We start from the raw sequence: 16,147 nt of genomic DNA, 5'->3' as shown, positions 1-16,147 counted from the left end.
TGAGAGGAAATTTGATAGAGGGATTCAAAATCATGAGGGGTCTGGACAAAGTGGATAGGGAAAAACTGTCTCCACTCATGAAAGGATTTAGAATGAAAGGGCACAGATTTAAAGTGATTAGTAAAAGAAGCAAAAGCGACATGAGGAATTTTTTTTCACACAGTGAGTGGATAGGATCTGGAATGCACTGCCTGAGAGTTCAATCAAGTTCAATCAAGGCTGTCAAAAGGGAATTAGACTGTTATCTGAAAAGGAAGAATGTGCAGGATTACAGGGAGAAGGTGGGAGAATGGCATTAGGTAAATTGTTCATTCGGAGTGCCGGTGCAGATACGATGGGCTGAATAGCCTCCTTCGGCACTGTAACAATTCTGTGATTCACTTGATTCTGTGATATGCTATCCTTGCTCCTTTTGTTTCTCTTAACATTTCAAACACAGGAAAGTAGTTACAAAGTGCTTTTACATTACTTTTTAAAATTTTGATCTTGCGAGAGTGATTTCCTTTCAGTTTCGCTCTTTTACATTTGTAGCATTAGGTGTCGGCAAGCAACCTGCACAGACACATCATAAACCATGTAATAAATTTTATTTTTAAGAGGGGGAGCTAACATGCTGGCTGTATCTCAGAAATGTTTAAGGTGAACTCTGATTGATTGCCACTTAAACAATCAGAAATCATAAGAAACATATTCTGACACCTAACTGATCAGAAACCTTGAGCAAGACACTGAACTAAATCAATCGCAAAACTTGCACATTAGACGTCGTACATATGGCCAGGCAGACACAATTTTAGTTAGATGGATGGATTTAAAATAACAAATCACTCCTGGTATTTTATCATACGTTCTTTTACCCTTTTCACTCTGAGGTGACAGTGACTTTCCTACTGTACCTGTACATGTGCATTGTCCATGATAAATAATACTATAATGTTGTTTCTATTTGTTTTTTTAGGTATTTCTGCATCTAAGTTCCCTTGCCTTTATTCTTTTTCTTTATATGATAATATCTTGAAATCAAATTGCATAAAAAAGCAAAAAAGTGGTTCTATCCTGAGCTGGCTACTTATTAGAGTTAATGGTTAACTGGTTAACGAAGCAGATAAATCATCTTTTTAGGAATTAAGTTTACACTGTTCCAAAAAAAAATGCTCATTGAATGTTTAAATATCCTAAAGTGAACAGAAATGCGACAGCAAGAGTCTTCAATCCGAAATTAATCATTGCCTAATAAAAGGGAAAAACAAATTTTCTTGCCAGCTTTTAAAAAAAAAAGATACTAAACTACCCAGAAAATTCCAAACACACTACATATTCATAACATGTCTGGAAACATTTCACTCACCCTGCAGGAGCATATAAGCTTTATTTAGAATCTTGCATTCTTTGTTGTTTTTGCTCCAAATCTGCCCACATTTTATTATAATGGATGGCCTTAATCTAATGACAGAGTGATGGGAGCCAAGCAGTTTTTTTTTGGTACCGTTATTGGGAGTCAATGGCACTATTGTAATATAAAAATATCTTTAAAGTGCTTACAGTCACACTATAACAAATCCATTTTTAGCTGTACTGTTATATCTTCAAAGTCTGGCATGCATTACAGCCTATTACAGCATATTCAAGCCTATATAATGTATTTAAAAAATTGATACAAAGCAAGAGATGACAGATTTAAATTCTCAAACAAGAAATATAAAGCATATTAAAAAAAGAAAAATATGTGAACATGCTCTTACCGTTTTTATTGCGTAGGCAGGTTTTCAAGTTGGAAACAGCAAACTTGTGAGCAAACTGTTAACAACTGGGAGTAACTTTAAATATTAACGACTTTGGATGCAAATTTAATCAGCCCATCCTAATCTAAAATATGCAGCCTAATTCTCTTATGAAACAAGAGTCACTTGTCTATTGGTATCCTCTTTGAAGGGCTGACCATCCTATTGTATTAGTAACATTGTTAGGAAGACGTAGCCACTAGTTTTATACAGGCTGGTCTGAAGGACAAAAACATTATTCAGAGCATTGGATTTACAGGTCATACAAATTTGCAGAAAGACTAAAAGTTGTGCACTGAATTTTACAAGACACAATGCATGTTCTGACAGCTAGTACATCAATTATTATATAGCTTTGAAGGAAAAGTTAGTTCTTTACAGCAACATTAATAATGCATGCCAAAACATTTTGATGCAATCTCTATGATCTATTGGCCCAGATTTTGTGATGGTGATAACAATGAAACTGACAGCAACTTCTGGAGTCTGCACATGCTCGGAAAATGCGGAAATCCCAAAGTTGCTGTCATTGATTCTACCCTTCTCTACAGAGTGCATGGTTGAGGCACCCCCAGACTGCAGTCAATGAGGAATCCTATGAATTGACAGGAACTTCCACTCTTATGTTGTTACGCTATACTTATGTGTCAGCTGTGGCTCAGGTGATAGCACTCTTGACTCTGAGTCACAAGTCCCACTCCAAGGCTTGAACACAAAAATTAAGGCTGACACTCCAGAGGGAGTGCTGAACTCTCGGAAGTGCCATCTTTTGGATGAGATGCTCAACCAGGCATTGGCAACCATTTTTACCTGAAGAGTCTTTTTGAAGAAATTTGTCGAAAATGCAAACTGTTTGGAGACGCAAGATGAAAAACAAGATTAAAATGAGTAAAACAACAATTTTCTACTCGGAATAAAACATCAATAACAAACTTACTTATAAAAATGAAAAAAAGTTTCAGTTTTATAACAGACATTGTAATAAATGAAATTATTTTTTTTATTTTAAGTTTGTCATACCTGAGGTACCATTCATTCCTGCTACTGGGGACTTAGACAACTCTCTCGAATTTGCTGATGCTATCAGGTCTCACTACCTCTCTTGGTGGTCCATTCCATATATCCAGCTGACTGTGTGTTAAAAAAGTATTTTGTTCATTTCTTACCCAAGGTTGGGAAGACCATCGGCATCTAATAATGGCAGAAGGACCCTAATCATCAGACAGCTGCCGTCTGTCAGGGGGGTGGTGGCGAGGGCTACAGAGGGAGGGTTGGCAGGCTGGCGCCCGGGAGCGGCCTGGGCCTCAGGCCTCTAATTGGCTGTTCTGACTCCATGATGTCATTTTTTGTTAAGAAAATCATTTGAAACTGTGAAATTTATCATAATTATTAACCTTTAATTCCCACTTGAAAATGTGTTACCCACAAGTTCTTTGAGTTGATAGTCTCTCGATTTAATATTTCTGGACTAGTTCATGAAAATGAGAACTGGCTTATAAAGGTTGGGAGCTGCAAATAAGGTGTTAAGGGGCCGCATGTGGCTGCAGTGCCTTGGGTGGCCGATCCCTACAGTAAACTGAGACCCCATCTGCCTGCTTGGGTGAATATAGAAGATCCCACAGCACTATTTTGAAGAGGAGGGGAGTTCTCTCCAGTGTCCTGGCCAATATTTATCCCTCAATCAACATCACAAAATCAGATTATCTGATCATTATCACATTTCAGTTTGTGGGCACTTGCTGTGCACATTTTTTACATTACAACAGTGACAAAACTTCAAAAGCACTTCATTGGCACATACAGTAGTCATGAAAAGTGTTAAATAAATGTAAGGCTTTCTTTTTTTTCTTTTTTTAGTCTTGCTGAAAAAAACCCTTGAAAAAGTTACGACTTATTAAATGAGGTGTAACTAGGTTGTTAATGGTGTACTAACTGCTAAACACCCTCACTGGCGCTAAGAGGCTAATTTTATATTTGTGGAACGTCAAATTTCTGCACAATGATAAAAAATTCCTCATGTTTTTTAAAAATAAGTTTTTTAAGCTTATTTATCTTTATTTTAGCTCCAATCTTAATTCAATCATAATCATTTATTTAACTATCTGAAAATTTAAAATTGAACAAAATTAAGTGCTTTTAACTTTCTGGTTTGCTGTGTGAGAGCACTGGTTGGCTGCTTGCTTGTTGACATCACTGCTGCTGCATGCCAAGATATCCCCTTGACTAGGTGCCAGATTTAAAATGACATCCGGAAAAGGAAAAAACCCATGCTACAGAGATCGCTCGATCTTTGTGGGCAGTTTTCTTCAAAGTCAGTGGCAAGTGCCATTGCTTCACTGTTGACTGCAAAATCCAGGCCATTATATTTGTTGAATTGAAATATGTTTGTGTCGAGGGCCCTTCAATTCCAACATTTGCCCGACAGATCAATCAAAAAGACTAATTTGTGAACATAAAGTAATGATATTGGGTTTGATTATATTTTCTATTGGTCATGAGTGTAAGAAGTAATAAATTAGATCTATTGGATAAAGTCAGAATAACATGAATAAAACTGAAGCCAGACTTACCATGGATGCAGTTAGCATGTTGAAAGATGATGGCCGAAAGTTTTCATTGGGCGGGAGGCCCTGTCCACCAGGCGATAAGTCAGTGGCGAGCCCGCCTCCACCGGGCCTGCTCCCCAGGCCTTTAATTGGTCTTGGGCAATGCTTCCACCTCCTTGAGGCAGGAAGTCCTGCTTAATGGAGCTGCCAGCCAATCAATGGGCCGGCAGCTCTTAGTCCCAACAGCCGGGAGCGGTAGCCGCTGCTGGGACTACACCCAGCCAGCAGACCAAGATGAAGGACGGCCCCGAAACTAAGGTAAGTTTTTACGGCCTCGCCGGGGACAATCGGTTGGGCCCCAGTGAGGTAAGAGGGGTCTATTAGGGGGGTGAGGGAGTGTTGTGCATTGGGAGCAGCTGGGGCTTCGGGGATGGCCCTCCGTGGGGCACAGAGGGCCCAATCAGGAGGGCCCCCCACCAGCTGCAAGAAGTCTGGCTGGTTTCATCAGGCGGGCTTTTTGAGGCCTCAGCCACCCGCCAGCCAAGGGTAAAATACCCGCGGCGGCAACTGGAGGCCCTTAAATGTCAATTAATTGGCCACCTCAGGGCCTTGCTTGACCTGGGGTGGGCGGGCCGTTTCTTGCCACTGCCACCCCACGTAAAATTGCAGCGGGGGGGTGGAAAGGGGTCAGGAACAACCCCCCCTCCCCGCCTCCTACTCAATTTTAACCCCCACTGCCAGCCACCAGCCCACTTATTTGGGAGGCGTAAAATTCGGGCTGATGTTTTAATTTCATAAAAGATGGCATGATAGGTAGTTAATGCCATTGCATTTAGTCAATTAAAGTCTCGTGTCTTTGATATGTTTATTGATATGATGTTAGTGTTTGGTGTTTTCAGTTTTCTATAGTTCCTGATGAAAAAGAATCATCGGTTTTCAGTTTCAATTTTCAGTACATCTTTCACTGACCAAGTAAGAAAACAAAATAGGTGAAAATCATGATGGACTTTATCACACAAGCTTACATTTTGAGACAAAAAGAGATTCAGGAGTTCAGAGATTGTTTTTATTATTATTTGAAAGCTAAATTCCAAATTATTATCCTACACACAGGGGTAATAGATATTATAGTTTCAGTCCCAGTTTTAATAATCTGATGTTCCTCATTTTTTGCAGCGAGATGGCTTTAACACCCAAGATTTCAACAGAGAATCACTTAAGAAAAGTGTCATTAATGCTCACTGACTCTGATATGTTAATTAGGTATCTGCCAGGCAGAAGATAAGTCACAGAGATATGTTAAATGTATAACTACTACTCATAATTCATGCATCAAGCATTTAGATTCAGCCCTTTATTGTTTTGTGGTGAGTACATCCATAATTTTAAATGTACTTTTTTTCCTCTAGTCTTGACTATTCTAATGCACCTCTCCCATGCTCTACCCTCCATAAACTTGAGGTCATCCAAAACTCTGCTGTCTGTGTCATAACTCGAACCAAGACCCATTCACCCATCATCCCTGTTCCCACTGATGTACATTATCTCTTACTTAGGCAAGGCCTCGATTTTAAAATTCTCATCCTTGTTTTCAAATCCCTCCATGGCCTCAACCCTCCCTATCTCTGTAATTTCCTCCAGCCCCGCAACCCTCTGAGATATCTGCACTCCTCTAATTCTGGCCTCTTGAGCATCCCCAATTTTAATTGCCACAGTTGGTAGCAATGGCCTCAGCAGTCAAGGCCCTAAATTCTGGACCTCCAAACCTCCAAAAACATAGGAACAAGAGTAGTCCAATTAGCCTCTCCAGCCTGATCCGCCGCCATTCAATGAGATCATGGCTGATCTGTGACCGAACTCCATATACCTGTCTTTGCCCCATATCCCTTAATGCCTTTCATTAACAAAATCTATCAACCCCAGATTTAAAATTAACAGTTGATCAAGTATCATTTGCCATTTGTGGAAGAGAGTTCCAAACTTAGACCACCCTTTGCATATAAAAGGGTTTCCAAATTTCACTCTTGATATGACTGGCTCTACTTTTTACACTTTCCCCCTAGTCCTAGACTCCCCAGGTGGGAGGGGGGATGGTATTACTGGGGGCACAGCTCTGCAGGCAAGAAGGGAGGTCCATAAAGGGAGGCCACTCAGCATTGTTTGTTTGTGTGAGTGAGGGAGCTATGGCACTCCAGTCACCCTGTGTGTGGGGAGTGTGCCAGAAACAGTAGGCTTGTAAAGGTTATCTGCTTGTGGGGCAATCGATGCAGCTGGTGGAATCTTGATGTGATCATGCTGTGCCATTCTTAGTGGGAGCTAAGAATGTCATGCCAGCCCACATAGTTGATGCATGAAAGCACCTGATGTACCAGTCAATAACAATGCCTGCCCTGTCAGGAACCTTCGAAGAAGTGAGGGATGCGACCTTATTTGTCATGTGGAGATGGGTATGGTTCAACCTATATTGTCTGATCCACTTGTCATGATGATCCATATGCACCACAGGCAAAACCAGCAGGCAGGTGCAGCCCATGTAGAGCCCCTGGTCATGAGGAACAGCTGCCCCCAAGGAGAGCTCGCCACTACAGATCGCTGAGCATCTACAGGTCCCGCATGACATACCTGCAGATGTCAGAGCGCCAGTGTCAGAGGTGATTGCAGATGTCGAGAGAGGCGGTGGCACATCTCTGTGCCCTGTTCAACAATGACCTGCAGCCGAAGGGCTTCGGTGGCCATCCTCTGCCTGTGGCCCTCATAGTGACAAGTGGCTCCTAACTTTTATGCCGCTGTATCATTTCAGGGACCCACCAGAGACCTTTGAGGGGTCACACAGTCAGCAGTGCACCACCACATCAGGGATGTCACCAATGCCTTGTACCGGAGGGCCGGTGACTACGTCCGCTTCACGATGGACCCTGGGAGTCAGGCCCAGAGGGCCATCAGTTTCGTCTCCATCGCGGGATTCCCAGAGGTGCAAAAGGGTCATAGACTGTACCCATGTAGGCCATCAAGGCTCCTGCCGGGCGACCAGCTGCATAAGTAAATTGAAAGGGCTTCTACTCGCTCAACGTGCAGCTCGTGTGTGATCACAATAACCGCTCTGTCCAAATCTGTGCCTGTTTTCCAGGCAGCTGCCATGACACTTTCATCTGCGCCAGTCCCAGCTGGTGCCGCTGTTCAGCCTTAGGCAGCCTGAGCCTTATTGCTCAGATTGAGGGGTGGCTTCTTGGAGACAAGGGCTACCGCTTGCAGACATGGCTCCTGACACCAGTGAGAAAACTCCACCAGTGCTGCAGAAGAGAGATACAATGCCAGCCACAGAGCTACAGGAGCCACCATTGAGCAAGCGATCGGCATGCTGAAAATGCACTTTCACTGCCTGGATAGATAGGGTGGTGCCCTGCAGTGCGAGCTGGAAAGGATAGCTCGTATCGTTGCTGTCTGCAGTGCTCTGCACAAGTATGCACTCAATAGGGGAGTGGCCTTGCAGGATGAGGAGAGATGTGAACAGCACTCCTCCTCGGACGATGAGGATGCTGAGAACTTGCAGCAGGAAAGGCGCATGGGAGGAGAGAGAGCATGCAGGCACCATATGCAGGTCGAGCAGTGAGCAAGAGATGCACGGCAAAGCCTTATTGATCAAGGTTTCTCCACACCATAGGACCAACGGTGGGCTCGACAAGCCACATAGCACCCTCATTCACCTGTTGTGCAGCAGTCTTGATCTGCAACATCTTTGCGTCCACCATCACTAGCAGCAGTATACTGAACCATTGTCCATGTTACTGCATTCATGGCAATGATGTTATTCCATTAATTGGCAGTTCTGAAAGGCCAATGATGTAACTGAGAAGACACGATCGTTACATGCTGGCCCACATCATTCACACAGTAAAAGCAACACACATGTTAGTGAAGAAGATTTAGAGATTGAACTTTTCACAGTGTTGCATCACCCATGCAGATCCATTTGTGTCACGGTGGTTTTCGGAAACGTTTGCGGATGCTCCTTCACAGTGTCATTTCTGCGTTAGCAGCCTGACTGGAGGAAGGCTGCTGATCATATTGCCTTTTGGCTGTGGATGACTTTGGCAGTCATACTTTGCGCGCACGAGGCCTGGAGGGCCCCAGCTGGCTGGGAGAATGAGCGTTCATCCTCTTCCGGCATTGGACCCTTTGATGCTGGATGGATCCACAGCAACTTACCTCCTTGGCCAACTCCAGCCAGGCTGCCTTGGTCAGGCAGGAGGGCCTCATCTTACCATCACTGGAGAAAAGGACGTCCCACCTTACCTGCACAGCCTGGAGGAGAGTGAACAGGGAGGCATCGCTGAACAGTGGGCCACCTCAACGTGCCCCTCTGCCATCTTTGTTTTTTGCTCTGGTCCTTTAAATACAAAGGTGGTCCCATAGTGTAACTGCTCTAACTTCTAGCTGCAAGGTTTTTTTTTGCACATGTTTGAAAACTAATGCAGAACTAATGGGGAAATCTGTGCTGTTGTCCTAGTTTTTAATCTATGACAGATCGACACATGTTCATGTACATTTTGCTTCTGCAGCAGCTGATCATAATTATTGATACAACATTTTGGGTTTGCAATGCAGCTGGAATATAAACATATTTTCCTGGTTCTTTATAAAGTACTTTTAATTTCGGTTACATGTCTTTGCACATTACAGTTAGCAGAGAAATGAATACAGATTCCAAGTGCATATTAGTCTGCGGTTTTTCACATTCAGGTAATTAAAAGTCCTTTCTTTTCTTTTGGGCCTCCTTATCTCGAGAGACAATGGATACGCGCCTGGAGGTGGTCAGTGGTTTAAAAGTCCTTAGTATGTAGATATTCTTAAATTATGCTTTTAGTTCTGATAGTGTATTTGCCTTTTATGATACAATTCAGTCTCACGTTCTGGTATGTGCAAAATTAAGATTATTCACCCAGGTGCAGGACGTCTACAAGAAGGAATGTTACACCTGAGTGGAAGAAGAGGATCGCAACTACACAGTACACTGGGACAAAGCAAGGTAAGTATGTGACAGCAAAGCAGAAAATGCTGCCAGACCTGCTGAGTTTCGCCAGCACTTTTTGCTTTGCTGCCAGATTTCCAGCATCCCCACTCTTCAATAGTGAGGTAAGTATTTATTTGGCAGCTGTCAGAAAACAGGTGCTGGAACGCTTTAAATAGGGCCCCAGCATCTGCTACAGAGCTGAGCCAATGTTCATCACAGCGCCAGAAGTTTCTCTTCAGGTAATGATCCAATTCCCTTTTGAAAACCATGATTGTATCTGCCTCCCCCAGCGCTGAAACTGGTTAAAGAAGAGTGGAAGACCAGAAATAAACTGGAAAAAAAAAGCATCACAGGCCATAGCGCATGCTCCAAGGTTCTCGGATGTAGCGCTGGAGGCCTTGGTGCAGGAGGAGGCCAGGAGTGGAACAGGTCCTCTACCGTCAAGGAGCCAGGAGGCCCTTAAGACAGAGAAAGCACTGGAAGCAGGTGGCCATTGCAGCCAATGCCAGCAGGCTAGCTCCAAGGACCTCGATGCAATGCTGAAAGAAATTTAATCGCCTCACACGAGTGGTCAAAGTCAGTGAATGCATCTTCACCTGCCATATCCTATAACTACTCTGCTAGCCTCAGACACTGTTCCATTCACCACACCCCCATCACTCACCTACCAACAATCTTTCAATCATAACTCATAAAAACATAAGAACATAAGAAATAGGAGTAGGCCATTCAGCTCCTCAAGTTTGCTTCGCCTTTCAATAAGATTATAGCTGATCTGATTGTGGCCTCAACTCCACTTTCCCACTTGTCCATCAAAACCCTTGACTCCCTTGTAGTTCAAAAATCTGTCCAATTCAGCCTTGAATATATTCAATGACCCAGCTTCCACTGCTGTCTGGATAGCGAAATCCAAAGATTAATGACCCCTTGAGGGGAGAGGTTCCTCCTCATCTTTGTCTTAAATGGCGATCCCTAATTCTGAAACTGTGCCCCCTAGTTCTAGATTCCCCATCTCACAGCTTGTACACACTGCCAGCTTTTCAACTGTGTCAGGCACATCACCAAAACATTTTACATCACACACTGACACACTTCCCTCTCTCTTGCAAGACAAGGAGGCCCATAATTGACAGCAGCAGCAGCTAAACAGCGAGAGGAAGGCACACCTGCATATGCTCATCCAAATAGAGAAGACAGTGCTGGGCTTCACATGATCAGTCACCACTGAGACAGTGCCTAGTGGAGGGGCTGACACCATTGATGATAGCATTATGTTCCTGCCTAATGCACCTTCTCAAATCTCATTTCCTCCTCATCCACAATCTGTTATGGTTTACAAGCTGCAGATGGTGTAACTATGTATCTTTCTTTTCCCCCCACCCCTACCATCCCTCACCCAACCCTGCCCTTGTGCTTTTAGACCCACGAATACCTGCCTGGCCAGCCAGTGGTGCGGGCTGCTGAAGGCCCAGATGAAGAAGTGACTGAGGAGGAAGAAACACCACCACACGATCTCATACTCACAGCCAACAGCTCAGATACTGGCACTATGTGAATTTTAGCAGGTAGCATAGAGGTGGGGTCTGCATATAGTGAGCTACCAGGCATGAACGGGCAGCAGTTAGGCCAGAGGGAATGGATAATGTGGATATCAGCTCACTGGAGGGCGAGGCTGCACACAAGTTCTACTGCAGAGGACTCATGTGAGGACTTTGGTGGGAAAAGGCTAATGGGCATGCACATGGAAATGCTTGGTGCATTGGCAGGCCTGCCAGAAAACTCCCTGTCGTTGTTGAGGAGAATGGAGGAATCTGGCTCCAAACTTCCACAGGGCGTTGCGCAGCGCTTGGAAGCGTGAAAGTGGTGGCCAACTCCAAAAGATGCACTGTCTGATGGCCAATGCCTCAGCTTCCACTGCACAAGCAGAGACCAAATCTGAGTCCTGTATTGGAAGCTCAGACTGAAGTTGTGAAATCTTAGCTTGTTGCCATAAAAGTGCAGCTTGGGGCTAAGCAGGCTCAGAATACTGCCACCATGGCTGCAGACCAGAGCTTAAGGGGGCTTTCAGGATCTTGTGGCAGCATGGCTTTAATTACATGAATGCTGGTGATGAGTAGTTGGGTTGTAGAGGACAGTCAGATAGCCCTTGTTGCCTGGCAGCCACCCTCTGGTTTGATATGGTGGTTGAAAGATTGTTGGAACAGCGGAGAGGCGCAGAATAAAAGCAACAAGACTGCTGCCAGTATCACAGGCATTCATCAGCATGATGTGCCTCTCAAGCTGCATGTGGTGTGTGCAGTCAATGGCACCCTGCGCCATGCGGATGCCTGTTTTCCTGCCCATTCCTCCTGCTTCTCTCTGTTTAGAGAAAACAAAATGAAATCCCCTCTCCTAGTATATACAGTCTGTCACCTGTCTGATGCAGCAATAGACGGCAAACTGTGAGGTATTGGATATGTCGCTTGTTCCAGCCTGGAAGGATCCAGTGTGAAAAATTGAGAGTCACCATCACCTTCATGGCCACTGGCAGCGCCATCCTTACCCTGCTGTAAGGCTGCAGGTCTGATACAAAGAGGTGGCAGTGTTCTGTGACCACTTCCTTGGTGAATTGCAGATGGCAGACCCACTGCTCCTAGCTTAGGTTAAGGTAGGAGAAGTGCTGCGAGAAAGATCTCCTGCTGAGAGCCCTTCTGTAAGAATTTTGTCTTCACTGCTGCCTTTGCACCACATCTCTTTATCATGCTGTAGTCCAATGGGGAGTGCTACTATAGCTCCCATGACTGGGAGCAAGTGGTGGGCTCAGAGCCCTTGCAGTTACAAACAGCACCTTCCTCACGTGCAGCACCACTCCCTGCAGATTTTCCTAATTGTTGTCAACTCCTCAACTCCTCCAAGCACCCAGTGCTCCTACATTCTCAAACAGAGCCAGTGGAAAGTAATCAGCAACAGACCTGCAAGTTGTTAATGATGCCTTTAAATAGGGCTGGTGGGGGCTCCTTCCTGCTGCAGAACACATGTTCATCTGTGTGCGTTTAAAAGAGGGCGTTAACTAGAGTGGTGAGGTCCAAAATGGTAGGTCTGATATCAAATCAGCAATAGACACTGGCTGACATCGCGATCTGCCTACTCTGCATACTTCCAATAACGCTCGTAACATCTGCAATAACGCCGTAACCAAAATGGCATTCAGAACAGGCTTTGCCAGAAGTGGGTGAAGGCACCATGGAAGCCATTTTACTACTAAACCAGAAATGCAGAAAGCATGGGTGCTACGGTGCAGGATTTTGTGGCCAAAAGCTTCACAAATATTGTACCATGTCTCCTGAACTGACAAACCATTTTTTCCAGATCTAGTGTGTGTATCTTTCTTCTGATGAAAACATGTTACTAATTCCCTGATCAATAAAATGAGAATCAATTCATGGAACTGAGGGAAGAGGAAAAGAATGGGAATGGGAGAGGGAATGTTTATATTTGTATCACAAATATTGTTAAGTCACCTCTATTATTGATATTTTATTAAGACGGAATAAAATGTTAGGTGAATAAAGATTTTGCCAAGTAATTTTATTCAGTTAACTGTTCTATTTCATCAATTTTAACTGTTGCACCAAGTTTGGCAAGAATATAACAATGGAATGAAAACTGGATTTCAATTACAGTCCTGTAAAAAACGAATGCACTTAACTGAGTGTATTTATGTCATTTGCTTCATTATAGCATACACACTATTGTGCAACACAAAAAAAACTTTTTTTAAACACTGAGCTGTTTAGAGATTTTACTCTGGGAATTTGGGAAACCTACGGCCCTTTCAGCATTGCAAATGTTTTCACCTTATCAGCAAGAGAGAGAGAGAGAGAGAGCTTTCTTCTTACAAGGCGGCAGTAGCATTATTCACAGAGACAATTTCTATCACAGTTTGGTGCCAAAGGGCTTGTGCACTGCATTATGGGAGTTGTAAGCCACCAGTGTGGTTGATGGAGTGATAGTGGGGTAGTCTGAGAGGTGCAGAGCTATATTTCCATCTTTATCATCTGGGAGTTAAATATCGCCTGAGCAAACTGCAGAGAGGAAAATTGGGGGAAGGGTAAAAGATCGCAAGCCCACAATCGAGCATAATTTTCCTTCCATTTCTTGTGGAAATGCAGCTCAATTTTCTGGTGTTCACCGTGCCGAGACAATCCTGGACGTTAATCCATGAAAATCTCCCTCATATCATCTGACTCACGATGTACAACACCAGGGGCAATCTCCTCATGTTACAGGAGCATCATGTATTTGTATATTTCAGCACATCACAGCTTCTATCGATATAGTCAGTGTTGAAAACAAAAGATCAATTATTCTTATTTTTGTTATACACTTAAGTTTCTCGACATATAGCAGACATTAGATTCTCCTGAGGTTCGACCCTCAAATGGATTTTACACTCAATTTCCAGGTCCTCAATCTACAGCCTGCAGGCACTGGCAAAAGGAAAATTTCGCATTTTCCATATAAAAAGTGAGCCTTTGAAAGTAGCAAATAACAAGGGTGCACAAGAGGTATTAACACTGTTGCCACAAGTTCTTAATGGTTTCACTGGAAACATTTTAGTTCTTTTCACTTTATATTCAGTCTTCAAGTTAATGGAACAGAATTACCCTGACAGGTTCTGAAAAAAATACTATATGTATTAAATGAGCTGATTTCACTGATGTTTACAGAAACTGTCATTCAGTGTCTATGTAAGTACAGCATTGACTTTAAACAATGATTTATACACAGCAGCACAATTCAGTCAGCGATTGTCCAGAGCAGTGAGGAAAAAGAAAGGTCATATAAATCTGTGAAAAATGCAGTTCTATTCCTTCCATTTACAGGTAATACAATTCCATTATAAATGTTCAATAGACCCCAGTCATTCTGACGGTGGTGCCACAGAGTACTAGGTCATGGGTTCTTCACATTGATTTCCCCTGTGGCAGAATCATGCTTCCTGCTAGAGCCTTCTGGGGAGCCACTTTTCAGGCATGCTTCCTCTTGAGGGAAGGAAAACTAGAGCTTAAGTCAACCCATAGTGTTCTGGTGTCCCAGCAGCCACTCCAGAGTCATCTGAGCAGGAACCAGGGAATAGTGTGTCTATCTGCCCCCGCAGTCAGGAATGGTACATGGTGCAGATTGAAAAGTTTGTAAGCTTTTCATACAGTCGTAACCCAGTGATATGAAATAAAATTTGTTTATATAAGTCATTTTTTAGTGTTACGACCCCGTGGAGAGCACCAACAAACCAAAAGAATCGAATCCACCTCCTGACCCCAATTTAAGAAACAAAAACCAGACAGACAAGATTTCACTTTTATAAATTTTAGTTTAACATTCAAACAAAAACCAACATAAATTAAACATGAACTAACAGTTAAATCATTGTCAATATATATATCTTAAAGGTTACGTGTTAACTATCAGATGCAACAAGGAAATATCTCACAAGTCCTTTGGCAGGATGGCATGAACCATCACAAATTCCTTCAGGTCCTTGAACTTTTCAAGTATATCTTAAGACCCTGTCTCCCAAGATGCAAATACCAGTTTTCAGTCAATGGCAGTTTCTCCAAAATCCAAACCCTACCGATATGGTCTCCACCAAAACTGTGCACCCTTCCGGAACTTCCATGGTTTTGCTCACAACAGTCCTGGTGGTGTAGCTGCACTGGTCGTGCCTTATGTAACTCTTTAAGGCACCAAAAATAATTGTAGCAAGTTGTATTTTACAAGGGTCAGCTCCCAGAAAATAGATTCCGGTTCAAAGAGCTTGTGTTTTTTTTAACCAACAGCTTCCAGTTAGTTCTAATTCAGCAGCTCTGGGAAGCTTTTAAAATAACCCCCAGCTTTGCAGCTGGCTTCCAACCTCCAGAGTCTTCTTATAAAATTGAAACCTAAGCTCCAATCACATGTCCCTGGTAAAAAAAAAACTGTTTTGTTAACCTGGTTGTGACCACCCAGGGCACCGAGGCTTTTAGTTTCATTTTCAAATCAGGTTCTGCACAGAGGACTCCATCAGAGTTAGTTTTTTTTTTAAGTTGTAAATTTAAATCAGTTATCCAAAGCTGGCCATTGAACTTGCAGACATTGTAGTTGGCATTTGAAAGAAAATGCTTGAGAAGCTTTCCTCACTGCGGCTAAATTCTCCAATGAAGAAAGTACAGTCTGGATTTTCCAATTGATTGTGAACCCAACCATAAGTACAGTGCTGTGTAAATTGTGCCTCCGCCCCACCTACATCGTTTGAGTACTGACCCCACATCAATTTCATGGTTCAGCTTCATTGCAATATTGATGCGTAATCTCCAGGCATTGGAAATATCACTGAGTGCGAGTTCACCCATTCAGGGATGCAGGACTTCCAGGTCTACAGCTGCTCAAAGGACCAGCCAGCAACATCATCATTTTTGTTATTCAGCGCAAAATGTCTGTGAGGTCAGCTTCCAGGAGGACAAAGCCTCCCCTCCCTACATCCAGCACACCTGCAGCAGCACCTACTGGTCTGGTTGCCTGCCCCTAGTACAACAACAACATCGACTTGCACTTATGTCAAAAAACAAAATACTGTAGATGCTGGAAGTCTGAAATAAAAACAGAAAGTGCTGGACACACTCAGCAGGTCAGGCAGCATCTGTGGAGAGAAACTGATGTTTACTTAATGTTTCGGGTCGCTATCAGTTCTGAAACGTTGATCTGAAACGTTAATGCTGTTTCTCTCTCCGTAGAGGCTGCCTGACCTCCTGAGTATTTCCAACATTTTCTGCTTTTACATTTATATAGCT

Source organism: Heterodontus francisci, chromosome 3 (assembly GCF_036365525.1).
Source record: "Heterodontus francisci isolate sHetFra1 chromosome 3, sHetFra1.hap1, whole genome shotgun sequence".
NCBI lineage: Eukaryota > Metazoa > Chordata > Chondrichthyes > Heterodontiformes > Heterodontidae > Heterodontus > Heterodontus francisci.
The sequence above is the reverse complement of the archived record's forward strand: the minus strand, read 5'-3'. Positions refer to the sequence as shown.